This window comes from Sus scrofa, chromosome 15 (genome assembly GCF_054392235.1).
Source record: "Sus scrofa isolate SSC_HxYL_T2T_F1_AM1 chromosome 15, Sscrofa_HxYL_maternal_Yorkshire_Landrace_v2.0, whole genome shotgun sequence".
NCBI lineage: Eukaryota > Metazoa > Chordata > Mammalia > Artiodactyla > Suidae > Sus > Sus scrofa.
This window is the reverse complement of record NC_139397.1, coordinates 22,094,788-22,113,268: the sequence shown is the minus strand read 5'-3', so window position 1 is coordinate 22,113,268 and position 18,481 is coordinate 22,094,788. Positions and strand designations below refer to the sequence as shown.

The following is an 18,481-nucleotide window of genomic DNA, read 5'->3' as shown; positions in this document are numbered from 1 at the left end:
AGATGGATGCTGTGATATGAGGGGTAGCTGACCAGGTTTCAGGGATGGGGAGGAAGGCGAAGGGACACTCTACTTCTTTTAATCTGGTTTGTTGATATGTTTTTGCACAACTTATTCACATCTTTTTTTCTAACTTATTAACTTCTAAGATTCAAATGCATGTGTAAACCCTCTGAGGGCTGTCATGTCATTTACTCTTTTGTAGTACATGATTATTATGCATACATACAAGTTTTGCCAAGAATCCCCCATTACTCCTTCTTTATTAACGAACAACAAACTGGGAGGGTTAGTTCTGCATTGTCACTTCAGTTTCCTCATGAGGAATTGGGCTTGTTGCTTTTGGGTTTGGGAGCACCCCGGTCAATATCACTCAAGTCCTGTTCTACAATAAAAGGACCTGATCTGTCTTTGCTGGTTTATTCTGGGTACCGTGTTGATCTGCAGAACTCAGACTACAGGCATTGTTTCCTGTGTCACTTGCTCTATGTGGCAGAATAAGGCAACTAAATATGTCAGTCTCCTGGTTCTAGCTTTTTGCCAAATCTGCTCTGAGATTTAATCAAAAATCTTCACCAATTTACAAACTGGCACGTGCCCTTGCTAAGAAAACTCTTACTCTCTCTTTTACTCTCATTCTCTTTTCAACCTATACCCAAATCACAGCTGGTGAATGGACATAAGAAGCACTTTACTTTTGCCTGTCAAAGATTTCCGGTTCCTGTTTGCTTCTGTGAAGGACACCCCAAGAACTTCCCCGAGGAGTGTTGTAGAAGTCTGGCTACAATCAGCGTTGAGTCTTAATTCTGAAGATGAGGGTCAGCTCTCCAGAACAGGTGCTGGGACCAAAGACCGAAACCAGCTATAACCCTAGCAGTTTTTTCATGAGGTGAGAATTTTAGGCAGGATGGATGGGATGAAAGCATTGAAATGCACTGAATTGACAAATGTCAAAGAAGCGGGGAAAATAGCTGAATGGTTTAGTCATTGATCTGTCATCAGTGGAGCTGGAGCTCAGATGGCAATGGTATCATTTTTAGCGCAGCCCTCTTCGTCCTCTGCTCAGATGCACCAAATGAGGCGCCCATTTGCTGACTAGAAATTTACAGTTGAGGTCGACTGATGATGCAGTGCAAAGAAGCCTGTTCTGTTCCTCTGCTCACGCATAAGCCATGCCAACCTTCACCTTTAAATAGCTCCATATTTAATTATGTGATATTTAGAAATAAAGTTCAGTCACAGTTCACTAATAACTTGTTCCTACCTAAGAAAGAAAGAAAAAAAAAAAAAGATTTAGCAATCAGTAACTCTCAAAGGAAAACAAAAAAAAAAGACAACTCAGTACAAGGTTGCAATGTAAAATAAAGCCTTTATTTCAGGGAAAATCATAATAAATTAAACTCATTATTAAAAAATACACTAAAAATTTTTAACACTATTTTTGGCACTATTTTTCTATTTTACCACAAAACCTTAGGACGAAAAGGATTAGCTTAAGCAAACAGAAAAAAAAAAAACAAAAAACAAACACTGAACCTTGAAGAAGGTACAGTAGCTACTTTCTTGAAAATAAAACAATCTTTTCGTTCCTGCCATTTGTCTGAATTCTTCCTCCGGGCAAGCTGGACAGCTGCACTAGTGGTTTTTTAGTCATGGGTTGTAAGCCCCACCTGGCTAGATTTGTTTAGCAGACAGCTGGCAGAATTAAATAAAAAGAATGGGACACAAAAAGCTTCCCCCCAAAAAGCTGAGAGAATACTTTTTGGATGTTTTAACCTTTTGGAGGTTTATACTTTTCTATTTTTTTTCTTGCTACAGTCACATAGTACTTACTATATGTGAATATATGTCATAGATACTTTCTCTCACTTATAACAACACAGCTGAGGTAAAAAAATGTAGCATAAATGCAAACCTCAAGTAAGCATATCTTGGGCCACTATTTTTAAGTTAGAAACACTGATTTGCAGTTTATAGGTCCCCAAGAATGACATCAGTTTCAAATTAGCATTTTTTTATTTCTACATTTTCTTTGTTATTTTTTAAAGCCAATAAAATAGATTTTCTTCGTCTGGAATGTTCTTTCTCGCTTAAAGATAAGAAGGAGTCTAAATTGTGGGAATGGCATCTTTCTGCATCTGTTTCTCTCACAAACCTATCAAATATCTAATTTTTGGCATGACTGCTGGCTCCGACAGGAGGATGACATAAACCAGCTTTGTGGTTACATGTTTCACTTTTAATCTCATGGAAATAAAAATCAGCACTGAAATGTCCCTTTACATGTGACAATTTGGGACTCTTTTCCAAAAGCCCAAGCAGAAGGGCGTTAACCTGGTAAGCTTAACACAGAGCATATGCAGAAGTATCAGGCATTTTTATGCTAAAAGGCACAAGGCAAACCTGCCTCTAGTAGAGCTTTGTTCCCATCAGAGACAGGAACTACAAAAATCGAAAGACTTAGTGGCAGCAAGTTACCGAAAAATGACCAAAACGCCTATCGGAATCGGGAAATGAAATATAGTACTTGATAGCCGCACATCTTTCTCTGTGTTTTGTCTCTTTCCATAAATGCGACAGGACTAGTGGAATATTTCAACCATCATGGGTTTGCTACTTAGCACCAGGAGAATCCAGCTTTTCACTAAACACAGTAAATATAGTATGGAAGGCTCAAAAAAAAAAAAAAAAAAAAAAAAAAAAAACCAAAATGGTTTGGACATGATCCTGATTGGAGAAACTCCATGAAAATAGATTCCAACTGCTTATAAATGAGCAAGGGTGTGTGTGTGTGTGTGTGTGTGTGTGTGTGTGTGTGTGTGTGTGTGCTGGTTTTAAAGCCAGCATCGCAGAGAAACATTAATGCCGATAGCCCAGCTTGCACCTATGAGATGACAATGATCTGCTAATATACCAAAAGCAAAAGCACTCTGAAGTTCAAATCTATTTATATAGCCCATGAGAATGTCTTGAATATTAAGGACCAGGCCAGGAAACAAACTCTCTAATTCATGACCTAATACTTGTTTTCCAGAGCAGAAGCCTGACTTGGCCCCTCTCCACTCAGCCTATACATCTCTCCATGCAACGTAGACTTTATGGAGCCAGGCATGATCTGTTCATTGCAGAGGCCTGATTCTCCCTAAGCACTGATATCAATAGCATACATTTCAAATACAAGGGAGGTCCGGGCAGGCTTAATCTCCCGGGCACAAGTAAACTGAGCATGCTCTCGAGGGAGGCTGTTGGCATAGAGCAAAAGACAGTGTCACTGTATATGCTTTCGGAGGGCTAGCAAAATGGGTCCCCATCAAAGACTAGGAAAACAGGCCTGGTGAGAAGGGAGGGGTGAGGTCATTCTAGGCTTCTGTCTGACCCTTAAAGACAATCCAATCTTGGCTGTCATCTGACAGTGTTCTATTTAGTTTGATAGATACAATTACATCTATCTAGCCAGATAATTATAGTACTGTGCATCTTCATGTATCAGTGGCTTAGCAGAATTAAAAGCTATAAAATCCTTTTGTGTGTGCTAGGGGGCTTTCCTTTTCTTCCCTAAGACAGATTTCCTCTCGCCCTCTCCCCCTGCTCAAGAAAAAGAAAAGGGAAAGAATTCCCCATAAATTGTAGATTCCGCTTCTGAATTATTTTGTAAACGTTTCATACGAATCTATCTAGTCTGTCCCGGATCAACTGGCATCTCGGCCAACTTCTTTACTAAAGAAAATTGAATCTTGTTTACTTCTTTCAGTAAGGAGAATCATGATGAATTTTAATAGGATAACCCCCTACTGTTAGAAAAATCTCCCTCCTTTGGCTATGGGAGCTTTGAAATTTGTAAATCAGAAATAAGCTTGCGTGGTTTTTTTTTTTAAATGTGTTTTCAGACAAAAATAAAAGAGCTGTACAAGTTTCAAGCTCAACCTTAATAATTGCTCAACAGCCATATTTTTTCCTGTTTTCATCACCCCAATGAGCAATACATTATTCTGATACTTTGTTAAAAGACCCTTTAACTGCAAATTGACCTTCAATTTTTAGCAGAATCACCCACCATCAAGCAATATTTCATTTCTGGATGAAAACTAATACTGCCCCTTACTATTTTAGTACAAACAAGCTTTTAATTGGGGATGATGTAGATTGCTTAGTAAAATGAATATATCTGGAAGAAAATAAAACAAGTCATTCTCTAAATTTTTTTTTCTATTTATTGAAATCTATGAGAAAAAGAGTTTATAATTTTGGATAGGGGCAAACATATTGCTATGGAATACCATAGTATAGATCCCAAAGATATTATTCAAGGTACCACCATAGCTCAGATTTAGTAACAGAAAATATATGTGTATTTTCTGGGTCAAAAGATACTGCTTAGTCTTGGGAAGATCATTTTTTTTTTTAATTTCTAGAGTTAAATTTATAACAACAGAAGATTATTAATTTCTTACAACACCTAGAGTTTCAAGCTACTAATTTCACTAACCCATTAAATGTAAGTTTTCTATGCTTACAGAACCAAAGAAATTTGCAGGTTCTGTATATTTACCCAGGGATCACTTTGCTGGTGGTGAAATGTCACCAGTTTCTTTGTGGACTAGAGGGATCACTGATCACTGAATGCCAGGAACACTAGGCTACGATGTGTAGAGGGGGAAATGAAGGCTAGCTCATCCAGAGAAAACTACAGAGGGATTTTAGATCAACAGAATGCAATTATCCATGTTGGCATCAGTCCAGGACACCAAAAGCGAACCCTTAAAGGTGGGTAAATTAAAAAGCATTCCTCCTCAGTGGCAGGACAAGCAACCACATCCCTGACAAGACTTGTGCTTGTTCTACTTGCTTATATTCATTTTGCAAATCCTGCTGGCCAAGTGCTGGCCACTGTCATAGGAAATGGAGTGTGTAGATCATTTGATCAGAACTAGGGGCATCTGCTCTACTAAGAGGCACCCTACACTCTTCAGCTATCTAAAAAAGTGAAAGAAGATATTTTTAGAATCCGTTTCAAGATACAGTGCATTTGTTGACCAGATATTCAGGAAGGTTCAGTTTCCCAGCCCTTCTTGCATCTACATAGGACCATATGACTCTGCTCTAGCCAATGGAATATGGGCAGAATTATATACTCCACTTCTAGCCAGGCCATAAAACAGTCTCTCTCTCTCCCTCTCTTTCTCTCCCCCTACCCCTGCCGGAAAACATACACACACACACACACACATCTGGAAGTGAATTACTCAGTGATGGTAGATTAAAGGAGTTCAAATCCCCAAGTTCCCAGATTTCCACTTGGAGAACAGATTCCCAGCCACATCAAGCTACATCAGACTATGCCACAAACAAGAGAAAAAGTTTTATTGTGTTAAGATTTGGGAGTTTTTGTTACAGCAACTAGAGATATCTTGACTAATATCCATGATAGAAATGGAATTCCTTTTAATTCCAAAATTGAGAAAGTGGAAAAATCACTCCTTAAAGCAAGAATGTGCTAAGATGTACATTCAGCATTCATTGCTTGTGGGTTGTAAACTTCATACTACTGTTTTGAGAGGGAAAGTAGGCAAAATCTATTAAGTTGTATAAACCATACATAATTCTTAGCATTTGACCTAGTAATTCCATTACTAAAATCAATTCTTGAGGAAAAACCAAAACCAGAAGCCAAGATTTTTGTTCCTCAGAACATTGGTTGTGATAATAAAAATATGATATAATATTAATGTCAACAATAAAAGGATCGTTAATATACTTTGGTTATACCTCTCTTAGGAAATATTAAGCAATCAATAATCATACATCTAGGAAGTTCCCTTCGTGGCTCGGGGGTTAACAAACCTGACTATGATCCATGAGGATGCAGGTTCAATCCCTGGCCTCACTCAGTGGGTTAAGGATCCAGTATTGCTATGAGCTGTGGTGTGGGTTGAAGATGTGTCTCTGATGTCATAGGCCAGCAGAATTAGCTCCGATTCGACCCCTAGCCTGGGAATTTCCATATGCCTATGGTGTGGCCCTAAAAAACAGAAAAAAAAATGTATATCTAGCAAATATTTTCATCAATGATTTATTCAATAAGCTAATATATATTGAGATTATATTCTGGGACTTATTCTAGATGCGGAGGATATAACAATGAACAACACACAAAAAAGGTTCCTACTCTTAAGATGTATCTATTTTTGATGAGACAAACAGCCTGCAATCAATCAGTCAATCAAAAAACAAGATAATTGATTTTAGCAACAAATTCGGAAAATATTCCACTGAGAGCTTTTAAGTTAATCTAACATGCAGGAACTACACATACGCCACACACCCAGTAACTCCAACCACACACACACACACACACACACACACAGAGACTTAGAGAGAGTAGTTGAGAGAAAAATAGTAAAATTCTAACTATGCATATGCGATTTTTCTAATCATAAGCAACTCAAAGTCCAAAAAACATAACTTCATTGCACTGCTGATTGTGAATTTGAAATATTAAGCGTACAGCACTGGTGTGAAGGTATCGATTTACACAGAGTATAAATGTAATTGGGCAGCCAACCAGCAGCCACTTCTCAAAACAATTTGATTGTTACAAGTAACAAAGTGATTAAAATTATTTAAAGGAAAACATGATTTCTTTTTTAAAAATTCTTGAAGAGAAAAAGAAAGGTGATGGGTTTGGATATAAACCTGCTGCCAGTGCTGAAGATGGAAATGGATATGATGGAGCAAAAAACAGAGCAGTAATGGAGTGATGGTGCTCCTGGAAGTTAGGGGGATGATAAATGGGTTCACCCTTTCCCCACCCAGGAAGTGATACAAAGCACCTCTGGAAACTTTCAGCTTGCACACTGGAGAAAGCAAAAACTACTCATCAAGCAAAAAATTGAAGAAAAATTAAAGTACTCTGAAATGGACTCTTTAAGTCTCCGTTAGAATGTCTATTTTTCAGGGGCAACTTAGAGGCCACGGTGGGATGTGTTCCTATGTCAGTTTTTCAATGGCTCAGTATGTCTACTCACAAGAGTTGAGTTTCTACTATAGCTGTGCTGTCAACAGTGCTGATTCCTGGGCTGGGAAATTTAGAATTATTTTTGTTTCAGTCTTCATTTCTGGTTTCTTAAAAATGTTTGAAGGAGAGTATGGCTTGCTTTGAAAATTAAATAAAAATAAACATGCACATACATAGATACATCCACACAAAAGTTTATGGCTGTCTCTTTGCTCATTGCAATTGTAAATGAGAACATTTTAGCTGTGTCTAAGACTCCCACTTCCTCTGGAGACACCACAGCGCATGCTCAGGCAGAAGCACCGTCAACAGTTCCAAACTGTTAGCCATAGTGATCACAATAGGCCATCACCTGGCAGGGGAGCTTAGGTAATGTCTTTAGGTGCTACGCAATGGCTCTTAAATACGGATCAATCACAAAGATGCCAGACGCTCTGAAACGGTGGACCCTTCCCTACTTCCAACAAAATCTATTCACATTCATCCTTTTGGCATTTATTAGAGCCCCACACCTTCAAGTGAAGTAAATGGAGCAGATACCCTTTCAGAAGCAGCATATTTCTATGGAGATCCAAAGGAGAGCTTGTTCTTAGCTAGTCTTAATGAAAAATTTTCGGGCCTTGTTTGCACAGGCAGAAGGGTCTGCAGTCCTGGACAAATCCCACCAGAACTAACTTTCTTGGCAACAGTGAAGAGCTCTGAATCAGAGGGTTGGAAGGAATCTAAGTAAGACATCTAGTCCATCACCCTGCCTCCAGGCAATTTTCCAGGCAGATGGGTATTTATCCTGTTCTTAAAGCTCTCCACTGATCTGAAGAAAAAAGACAAGGGTATTTATATCCATGATGTTTTCTTACCAAATGTGTAATATTTGCCACCTACACCATCTGCAGCAGTTCAGAATGTAGTAAGATTGAAAGTGAAACTCATTGATCTCAGGAAAGATAATGAAATAAAATATTTTGCTTTATATAATTTCCCTCAAAGCTTTTGATGGAGCATCTATAAAATGGCATCCATAGTTTAGGGGAAAGAATGACAGCCTCGCTTTACAATTGACAAGCACCGTAATTTTCAGAATGCAGGTAGGAAAAGCTCAGTTGTTTCTCTTAGTGTGGTTCTGTACAAGATAAGACCAAGGTCATAGGCTTACTCTCTGGGTAGGTTAGCTGTGTTTTGTTCCAAGGCTTTAACCACAGCTCTCAAGTAGACATCCTTCACCACAAACACTTTAAGAGAATATGAATGAATTATCAAAATTTATGTTTTATGAGGGTGAAGAGTTATCCCTCCAGTTATGAGCACCATCAATTTTCTACCTGAAATAAACCTGTTTGTTTAGTGTTTGGATACAGAAATGAAATGTGAAGATCTGCTGCCCAGATGATGTAAAGAACTGCCCAAACTTCAATCCCTTTAATCTGATGTTCCATGAATCTACCATGACAGCAACCTCTAGTGATTTCACTGCCATCCCCAGGTATGTTCCTCTAACATCCTTTTTCTAGAACTTGCCTCAGCATAACAATCCAAATATTGGGATATTTATCCTTGACATTTGCTGGTGGGGAGTGATGCCACCTCCACCCACATGGCCTCAGCGAGCAGATCATAGTCAGGCCAATGAACATGAGAGAGATCTGTAAGAAGCCCCACTCTCTGGAGGAGCCTGCAGGCAAACCACAGATAACCCCACCTCTAGCATCCAGCCCTTTGTTCCAAGTGTCATAGAAGTGGCTCCATCCTTAAACTTTCTCTTGGATCATTTCCAGTGGTGTTGGAGGCAGTGAAGGATGTTTTTTTAAGGAATCTCTGTGTCAGAAGCTATTTTTTTGCTGGGAGAAAGTCTGGCATTCAGAGCTTACCCGTGAATGAATTCAGACCAAGTCTTATGGAAGCAACCAGGATTTTAGACAGGAGTCACTCAAAAGAGTGAGTTTTATAGGATTTACTCTCCCAAATACAGAAAAGTGGGAGCTCCCTGGCAGGGAGGTGGGGGTGGGGGGGTTGTGTGGATGAAGTGAGCTGAGACAGGAGAGTCAGGGCCAGGCATTCTGTGCTGCCTACGGAGACAGTAAACCTAAGACCAATCCAAGCCTGCATGAATATCTGACATATCTGATCAAAATGTGAGACAAGGTAGCACATTTCCTGGGGGAAAGTCATTCTCAGCATCTAGCAGGGCCTGAGTTGTTACTGAAAGAGGTCAATGGACAAAATAGTAGAAGTAGTCTGGCCCCACTCCCCTGGCAGGATCTGGGGAAGGGGGAAAGTCAGGGTCCAGCTGACTCGGGGGAGATAAGTTGGTCTGTATTCCCAGAGGGGAACCACGAAGAGAACCGGGACCAAGGAGCCAGCCCACATCACAGCTAGAGTACGAAACAAGGCACACTGAAAGGGTGCTAGGTGGAGAGGCAAAGGCCTGCCTGATTCCTACAGCTGACGGAGAACATCTACTGAATCGGTACCATGTGTGTACTGTGCTTGTCAATGGTACAAACATACCTCATTGGTTCTTACGAGGACTCTCAGAGGCAGCCACTGCTTTCCAAAAATGCTCCATTGATAGAGTTCGGATAAATATGTAGCTTGGAAGATGTTCCAGGCTCTCACCACTCACTCAGTCCTCGTCACACCCTTAGAGAATCACCATGCACATTCAAAGCACTGAGACATCCTGTGTTAAAAGAAACTATTTTCATTGGTTTATTAACCCAGAATTTCCAATGAAATCCCTTCCCCAGCAAATATGCCTACGTTTTTGATCCTTCAGAAACATTTACAGTCATCTTTCTCACCTAATGTCAAAAAGGACTCAAAATTTCTGAGAAATGCACGTGCTTTGTAACACAAAGCATTCAGCAAATGTAAAAGAGTATTCTTTTGGTCAATTTGTGCTGGTGGAAATGAGTAAAATGAGTGATAAAGCGTTCATGACCTAGTGGTGCTTAAGTTTGGATTAGTGAGGAATCTACCAAGACCATAGCCTTGTGTGGCTGAAAGTCTAAATTTTTGGCATGATATAGATCACATATGGGGAATATATTGGGCTTTGTAAAAAATTACAAAGTGAATAAATGAATGTCAGAAAGTAGAAACAATGTCATATATTCCATCACTGTAGGACAAAGTTTCCTTTGTGGGGGACCATAAACTCCTCCTCTACTCTGCCTGAATAGCAGCATGGTTTTGCCAGGATGAGCCTCCCATTGTGATTATGAACTCACCGAGTATTTGCTTTAGAAATTGTCTTTTCTGCCAGTTCCTTCCAAGCAGAGCATATTCTTCTTATAGGGACCGGTAGATTTTCCACTACCCCTTCAACCCCAAGTCAGTAACCAGCCCCAGTGCCACTGCCTCTAAGGAGGACCTGGGTCTTGGGCAGTTGGACTTACAGACTGGTTAGGAGAGGAGGGAAGATGATCTCATCAGAAATTCTGTATTAAAGAACAAAACAGACAAAAACTATTTTAATAAGGGACTTCTCATTGGCATTCCCATTGTGGCTCAGCAGTAATGAACCCAACTAGTATCCACGAGGATATGGGTTCAACCCCTGGCTCCACTCAATGGGTTAAGGATTCAGCATTGCCGTGAGCTATGGTGTAGGTGGCAGATCTGGCTCGAGCCCTGAGTTGCTGTGGCTGTGGTGTAAGCCGGCAGCTACACCTCCAATTCAACCCATAGCCTGGGAACTTCCATATGCCAAGAGGCTGACCCTAAAAAGCAAAAGAAAAAAATTAAATTAAATTTTTAAAAAATAAGGGGCTTCTTAGGGCCTTTGGGAGCAGGCATACTATATAGCATTTTCCAAGCTGTGAAATTTCTCACAAAACTCTGCCCATGGAGAATTTAGGGAGAAAGACGCCAGAAGTTTACCTAATGTATTCCACCAGCGCTGCCTCCGAGGGTGATTCTAGAGCATGAATGAGACAATGAGCATGATATTCCCTAGCAGAGCTTCAAAGAAATGATCTTCCTTACTAACCTGCAAGTACTGCAGAGACGTGATCCCTATTTTGTGAGTGGGGAAAATGAAGTTCACAGAGGTTGAGTGACTGTCTTCAGTCCAACAGCCAAGCCTGTGTCTTTAGTCTCCAAATCCCAAAAAACCTTTCCCCTGGGCCACTGCTTCTGGCCGCCAGGCAGCTCTCTCACCCCATCACTACCTCATTCCCTACATCAATGTCCCATCTACCCAGAAATTGACCTTGCTCAAAGCATTCTATGTAAACCAAGTGGAGCCTCACGTTTGTGAATTCAATTCTCTTGAGGGTTGTGATCAGAAAACATGTGCTATCCAATTTTTCCCACACATGCCCCTTCTTAGCTGGCCTATCACTGGGGGCCGGAGCAGTGTGGTCTGTTTGAGGCCAATAATCATATCACCATTGTAATGAGTGGCAAATCCTATGTAATTTACACATTAAAAGGAGGCTGAGATGCATGGAAAAACCCAGCCCCCATTTGTCTAATGAAATTAAAGCTCTTAGCCAAATACTGGTGCTGAAAAGAGATGTTTGGGAAGGGCTCTCCCGGGCTCTCTCTCGCCCTGCCTCTGAAGAAGAGGGTGAGTGTTCTTTATTCATGATCCCGCCTCTACCTAAATCACTCCCACAATGGGACCTCTAAACCAAGGGGCCCTGTCTGGGAGCATGATTTACGCAGAGCTGAGGCCAGGCGGGGCTGACAAAGGCATTATGACTAGTTCTTTTCAATGACAATTGGAGGGAAAACGAAAGCAGCAAAGATGTTCTGTGACTTGGCAGGCAAAGCATGAAAAAACTGCCCCAGCCTCCTCCCCCAGACGGCACAAAAGAAAGTTTGGAACCATACCTGATAAAGCAATTATTTTAAGCTATTTTTCTCATTTGGTGGTCACTGGACATTGTCATAAAATAAGTGTGAATGACACAGCCCTTGGAGCCACCACAGTGAGATTAAGCTCTGGAGTGAAAGATTGGTCCCATGACAAGGCAGTAAGAGATGGCTGGCTCCTCCCTCCGACGGCTGTCCAAATTCCCTCCGAGTTCCCCATGACTCTGAAACCCTCCGTTAAGTCTGGGAACCAGCCATGTTGACATGAAATAAAACAAAACAAGCCAAATATAACTGAGACTGGGTCTGAAAGTCAAGAATCTACCATCATAAAGCTAGTTAGTCTAGGAGATGCTCTTCTTTGGTCCATGAACAGTAGATACATGGAAATACAGTGCACTAATTGGGTCTGAGAATATGAGCAAAGGCATCAAGGCAATAATCTATGTAGAGGAACAGCCAGAGTATGTAAGAAAACAACTAATATCCATTATCTACAGCTTAACTTCTCAAAGGCAAATGCATTTGAAAAAGAAAGAAATGCTCACAGGACACGTTCACACCCACAACTCTGAACCAAGAAAAAAAAAAAAAAAGGTATTGAGAAGCATCGTTCTCCATTTTATTTACCCATAAAACTTTCATATTCTGAAAATGATCTGTTTCCAGTCTCAGCTCCTAGCACTCTCCCCCACTCACTAATTTCTAGTCACATCGCTCTTTCTCTTCCTGGAGCACACCAAATACACTTCTGTTTTGAGACATTCTCTGCCTATAATATTCCTCCCCAAGATCCTCATATAGCTAGCTCTTCTCAGCCAAGGAGATTTTTTGTGGGTTCTAAGCACATCAAATCAAATATATCAAAATATACTCACATTAAATGGAATTTGCTGAAAACGAGAACAGTTGAGTTGCAGTTGACTAGTTACAATAGACATTTTGAACGCATTTAAATAAATAATGTTGATGCTAATTTTGCAGTATTCTTTTCATAAATTAACACCAATAGCATTCTCTAGGTTGAAAATACTTCCATGAGCCCTTAAAAAATCCTAGCCATGGCATGATGCTTATAGTAACAAATAAGAAGAAACAGTTCTGCTCTCACCATTCAGGTTAAAGCTAAATATCATCACAGGCTCAGAAGAGGTGTTTTCTAACTACCTTTTCTGAAATAGCCACCCACTCCATGTTCAGTGTCTACCATGCATTGCACTTTTTATAATCTGAAGTTATCCTCTGTTTAATGTTTACCATCTGTTTCCCACTCCTTGACTGTAAACTTAATGACATCAGAGACATAAATGGCTATTCACCCTATTCACTGTTCTAGTTCCTAGAACAGGGCCTGGCACATAGTAGGTATTCAGGAAATGTCTAGTGAATGAATGAATGACCATGTGACTGAGTGAATTACAGATACTAGTTAAATCTATAATTCTGACTTAAATTTGCATTTGTATGGGGCTCATAACTAAACTGTGGAGATTTCAACTGTATAATTCAAGATGTCACTTTAAAAAGTGGTATTGTAGGGTGGGAGGTGTGGCAGTGGCCCAGGGTTAAGTTTTAACTACAAACAATACAAACTCCCATCAAGAGAACTTTAAAATATCATTTAATACCTGGATGGAATTCTGCTTCTCATGAGGAGGAGAAAGCCAAGAGAGAGAACATGACCCAGCTCTCAGGGTAGGTGGGCAGAAAACACCACCAGAACCTAAATTGGCAGAGACTATTAGAAGGAAGCAAAATTTCCCATTAAAATAGATGTTTAAAATCTTGGCTCTTCAAGTCTGTAGTTTCAGTAAGTGCACTAGCAAAACCTAAGCTTAGCAACAAAAACTTTTAAGTAAATATTGGACAATTGGTGCAGGCTATGGATAAAGAATATGGAACTCACTCATGAAACTCCAGACCAGAAAAGCATGTAACAGGATCATAGGCCCTTAGGAAGAAAAACAGAAGATAGATATCATTGTTCATGTTGGTGCTAATTTCCCATTACAGAGAGTGAGTTTTAATCATGTTCAATAAACCACTTAATTTTTATAAAATCTTTAGTTAAACAACATCTCCTGGTGTTGTGATAGACATATTCCAGGGCCAAATGAATCTGATGAAATTGTTTGAGTTATATAATTCTAGAATCCAAGAGTAGACAAAACCAGCCAGTATAGAATTCTGACCTAAATAGTTTGTGTGTTGTGTGATAGCAATCTTACTTGATTTTCTCAGTAACTTCATCATATAGATAACAAATATGTAATCCCTGTTTTGTGGTAAAGAAAAAGAGGCTCAGAGAGGTAAGATGTCTGTTTTGGTTAGAATAGGTTAGGTTATATTATAGTTAACAAGCAATTACAAAAAAACTAAATACAGTTTATTTCTCCATCATTCAAAGTTACCCACAGTTTGGGTACCTGTCCATGGCAGCTTTTCTCTTTAGAATGGTTCTTGTCATTTTCCAAGTAGTTTCCATTTTCCTTTACCACCTCAACGTGAGGCTGCCTTGTAGGCTGGGAAGGAGAGAACTGGAGAATTTCATAAGAGTGTCTCATTGAAAGGAAAAAAAAAAACAAAAAACAAAAACAAAAACAAAGGCCCAGGTCTGAGCTAGATTGGTTTAGATGCACTTAAGATGGGGAGGCTGAGGGTTCAGAATGACATTGCACCTTGGGTGGGAGCTCCCAAAGACTTTAAAGTGGCTGAAGTGTTTCAGGTCTAGACGTGGCTGCTGGAAACCTTATTTGCCCAGAAGGCTCTCAAACCCCGCACATCGTCGAGCAGATGAGAAAAGTCATGCTCGGAGTAAAGGCTCTGGAATCTTCAGAACACACCAAAGTTAGGGTTTACGACCCTTACTTGTACAGGTTCCAGACTAAGTGGACATTCTAGTCCATGGCCGAGTGGCACCGCCAGCAGCAGGAATGCGGGATGCTCCAACTTGAGTAAGCCATGAATTCACTAGAGCCAGGTCCTTGGATGAAGTGAAGCCAGTGTGCAACCACACATATTTGTGAGCAGGAGGTAGAGAGGAGGCTGTGGCCAGAGATGGAGTGGATCTGCCCTGGTTTAAATTCTGCTCCAGAAGGAACACACATAATTTCTACATATAATTCATTGGCCAGAAGTAGGCATACAATGCTACATAAATGCAAGTTTGCTGGGAATTATGACTTTCTATGTTCCCAAGAAAGAGGAATTTAAATGGAATTTGCCTTGGTCACTAGGTCTAAGATCAAAGAGTAAATAAAGTGAAAGAGCTAAGATTTGGCTCAGATCCGATACCAAGACCAGTACACTTCCCACGTGTCTACCTACCTAAGCTAGAACGTAAGGATTATGTTTTTTATGTTTTTATTTCCAAGAGCTAACATATACCTGACATATAGATGCTCAAAATATTTCTTATAATAGAAGGAAGGAAGCAAGGAAGAAAGAGAAGGAGAAAAGAAGGGAAGGAGGGAGGGAGAAGATACAGAAGACGTTTATTGCTTCTTAACTTCATAAATGATTGATTCTTTGATGGATAGTAAAGGATATATATGATATAGTCATTAATTTCTACCCTTTCAATGTTTTTTGGCAGCATTAAAATGAAAAACTAGAAGTGTAGAGACCAGTATAGTTTCTCTCTACTGTTTATGTTCAAGTTTTTTGCCCTACATTGCAAATATCTTCATCCATGATAGAAAGTGTGGAGATGGGGAGATTAAAAAAAGAAAGAAAAGATTGAGAAGAAAAAAAGATAACGTGATTCCCGTGAGGAGGAAAAAGGAATTTATTTGGAATGTTAAATGGTGTGTATAATATGCCTTGAGTTCTTTGGCAGAGAGGTGACATGTCAAGGAAATGCTACAGCAAAATTACTTAATAATAAGAGTACTGTATCTCTTCCTCTCTGTACAATTTACAGTACAATCAAAGGACTATGCTTTTACACAGCTCTTACAGGAAAAGTAAGACATGGGCCAGCAGAAATAAATTAAGTACCTGCCATTTATTGTCATGTATAGCACCAGCTTATTGAGCTAATATTTTATTAGTATGCTATAGCTTGAATGATGATGGTCTTTTTATTGTTTTTGTGGTAACTCTTTATTTTAAGTATCTTATCATTATGAATTCATTTAGTATTGATTGCAATAGCACTGATCATAAAGAATTAATTCGACATTACCATGAATGTCATATGCACTTATATAAGAGTTCGGCTGTAATTCAAAATTAATTAATATGGTAAAGTATTATTGCTTTTGCAGTTTTGCATCTTTTTAAAATGTATCTAAGGTATTTTTTTTTCCCATTAGGTAGAACCTAGCAGAAAATCTACCTAAGGCATTCTTCTTTGGAAGGCAATTTCATTTAGTGATAAATGGGAAATCTGCATTAAAAAAAAAAATCCTCATGTTTTAAAGCATTTGAGATTCCAGCCTCAGAATTCAGGTTTATGGAAAGACTAAAGATGTGAGTACTAGAAAAACAGTCATTCTGCTGGGTGTTTCTACTTGCTTGGTGTAGCTGGGTTGAATGGCATAATTGAGAATTTACCTCTCCTAAATATCTTTTCCCTCTCTCTCACTAAGGATGATTTGTCCCTGTCAGAGTGAAAGGCCCCCAGCAAAGGAACTCCATTTACTTATAATGATATGGAATTACCAGAAGGCACAATTCGGGACATGCTCCTAGCAAGTTGAGATTGTTGAACATAGGTATTAGTGGGAATCCAGCAAGGTTCAGGGTCTAAACCAAATGACACGTGTCTGGAATGCCTATCCATGGCCTTCAGTTAAAATCCACTGCACTGTCTTCTGCTGCTGCTCTTCTGAATACAATTATGGTGGCCCATGCAGTCCGATTGAGGTATCATGTGCAAGTGACTAACCTTACACATGGCATGAGTGGCATTCTGCTACTAAAAGACCCCAGTGTCTTAAAGCAATCTCCTTTCTCTACCTCCTCAGCATTGAGGAAATCTTTGCAACTGGAGCAAGGAGCAAGGAGACTGCCCAGCAGGCAGACCCACATGGAATGCCACTGTGATGGGCCCTAGAATCCCAGGACCATGGAGGTTACTGAGAAGAGGCAGAGGAGTGCATAAAACTAAAACACAATCTTGAGGATACATTTTGGCTAAAGACAGTGCAAGATCAGCAAGAGGCTGGCCAGAGACCACATTGGGTGGCTTAGCCCAGGTAGAGTCAGCAGAGAGCAGCTGGGTGCTAGGAAACTGACAGAGCCCTGGCAACAGCTGAGGTCTCCTTGTTCTCTGTGGAAATAACAACTAAAAGTGAATTTAGAAAAGTAGAAGCTGGCAGCAAAAATTAACCTGGAGCCAGTATAGGCCTATGCCCCTAATGACTTAGCATCTAGGCAGGCAGGAAGGGCCCTGGTAAGAGCCTAGAGACAGGGCAGCAGATACAGGGGGTGGTATCATCTGAAACTTCCAGTGGACCTGTTATGGCATTCTTCAAGGGGGGAAGCTGTTACAAAGTGAGCTGAGGATGCCAGATATAGAGAGACCGGTGCGGAGTGATCAGGGATTTCTGAGATATTACTATGAATTTTTTCTTAGGATTCCTAAATCTGCTTTATGAAAAGCACTTTGAGTGCTGTGAAAAATCGGTTTCCTCTTGTCAAATTATAGCACTTGTAGCTTTCAAAGAGACCCTTCGAGGAAACCCAGACTGAGAGGCAAAGCCACTTGCAAAGAGTCCTTCCTGCTGCCATCCCTCACTACACAAGCCCATCCTTTTTTCTAACTTCTGCTGTGCTTTCTCTTGGAAAAATCACAAAAAATAAAGAAAAGCCACACCTTGCACTGGCCAAATCCTTTCTTACAGCCCTGCAGAAAGGTAATTATCACTCTGGTCCGAGGTAGTTAATACTAGCAGTTTTGTAGTTAGTATTAAGAGACAAAGATTGTTCTACTCCTTTTGTCTAATACCAACTAGGTATATCAACATCTCTTTTCTTTCTAATTTCTGATATTTTCTTTGTGTCAGTTAGCAACACATTTCAAATGAGATAACACAGCTGCCAAACGAAAAGTTCTGAATTCCAGAATTTTCCTGTCCCATTAGATTAGTTACAGTTTTCAGGCAAAGGGAAGGCTGCAGCAAACTGAAGTAATTTTGTTCTTACTACCTTTGATTAGCTTGTTCTTGGATTATAGGTTTTTCAGGATGTCTTCAGTGGCAGGACAGTTCCACTGGCAGATAAAACACAAAGTTCAGCACCTCCAAGTGCCTAAGACAACATAAGAATTCACCTTTAAAAATCAAAAAAATTACAGAGGATGCCAGGGAGGTAGGAGGGTGTTCTTTATTTGTGCTATGGGAAGCAATAATGGAGATTTACAGTTCTTCAATAGAGCATAGGATTTCCCAGAATGCTGACTAACGGAACCACTTGGAGGTTTATTGATGTGGTGCTGTATTGAAAACACAGGTTTATTAATAAATAGCACCATGAGCCTCTAAGAGGCAAAACAAGGTAGCAAATGACACGACAGCCCGGAAAACAGGACGACGGTGCGAAAAAAGCATGTGGCTTGAGAGATGTGACCAGGAGATTAACTGCAGGGGACCAACTTAGAAACTTAAGCATTCAGGGAAAACGTTCCAGTGGAAACCATGCGAA

At 40.0% G+C, this 18,481-nt stretch overlaps 1 pseudogene; it reads left to right on the top strand.

Moving 5' to 3' along the window:
- The first annotated feature begins 14,477 nt into the window (after positions 1-14,477).
- Positions 14,478-14,830, top strand: LOC146395749 (developmental pluripotency-associated 5 protein pseudogene; annotated as a pseudogene).
- The last annotated feature ends 3,651 nt before the right edge of the window (positions 14,831-18,481 follow it).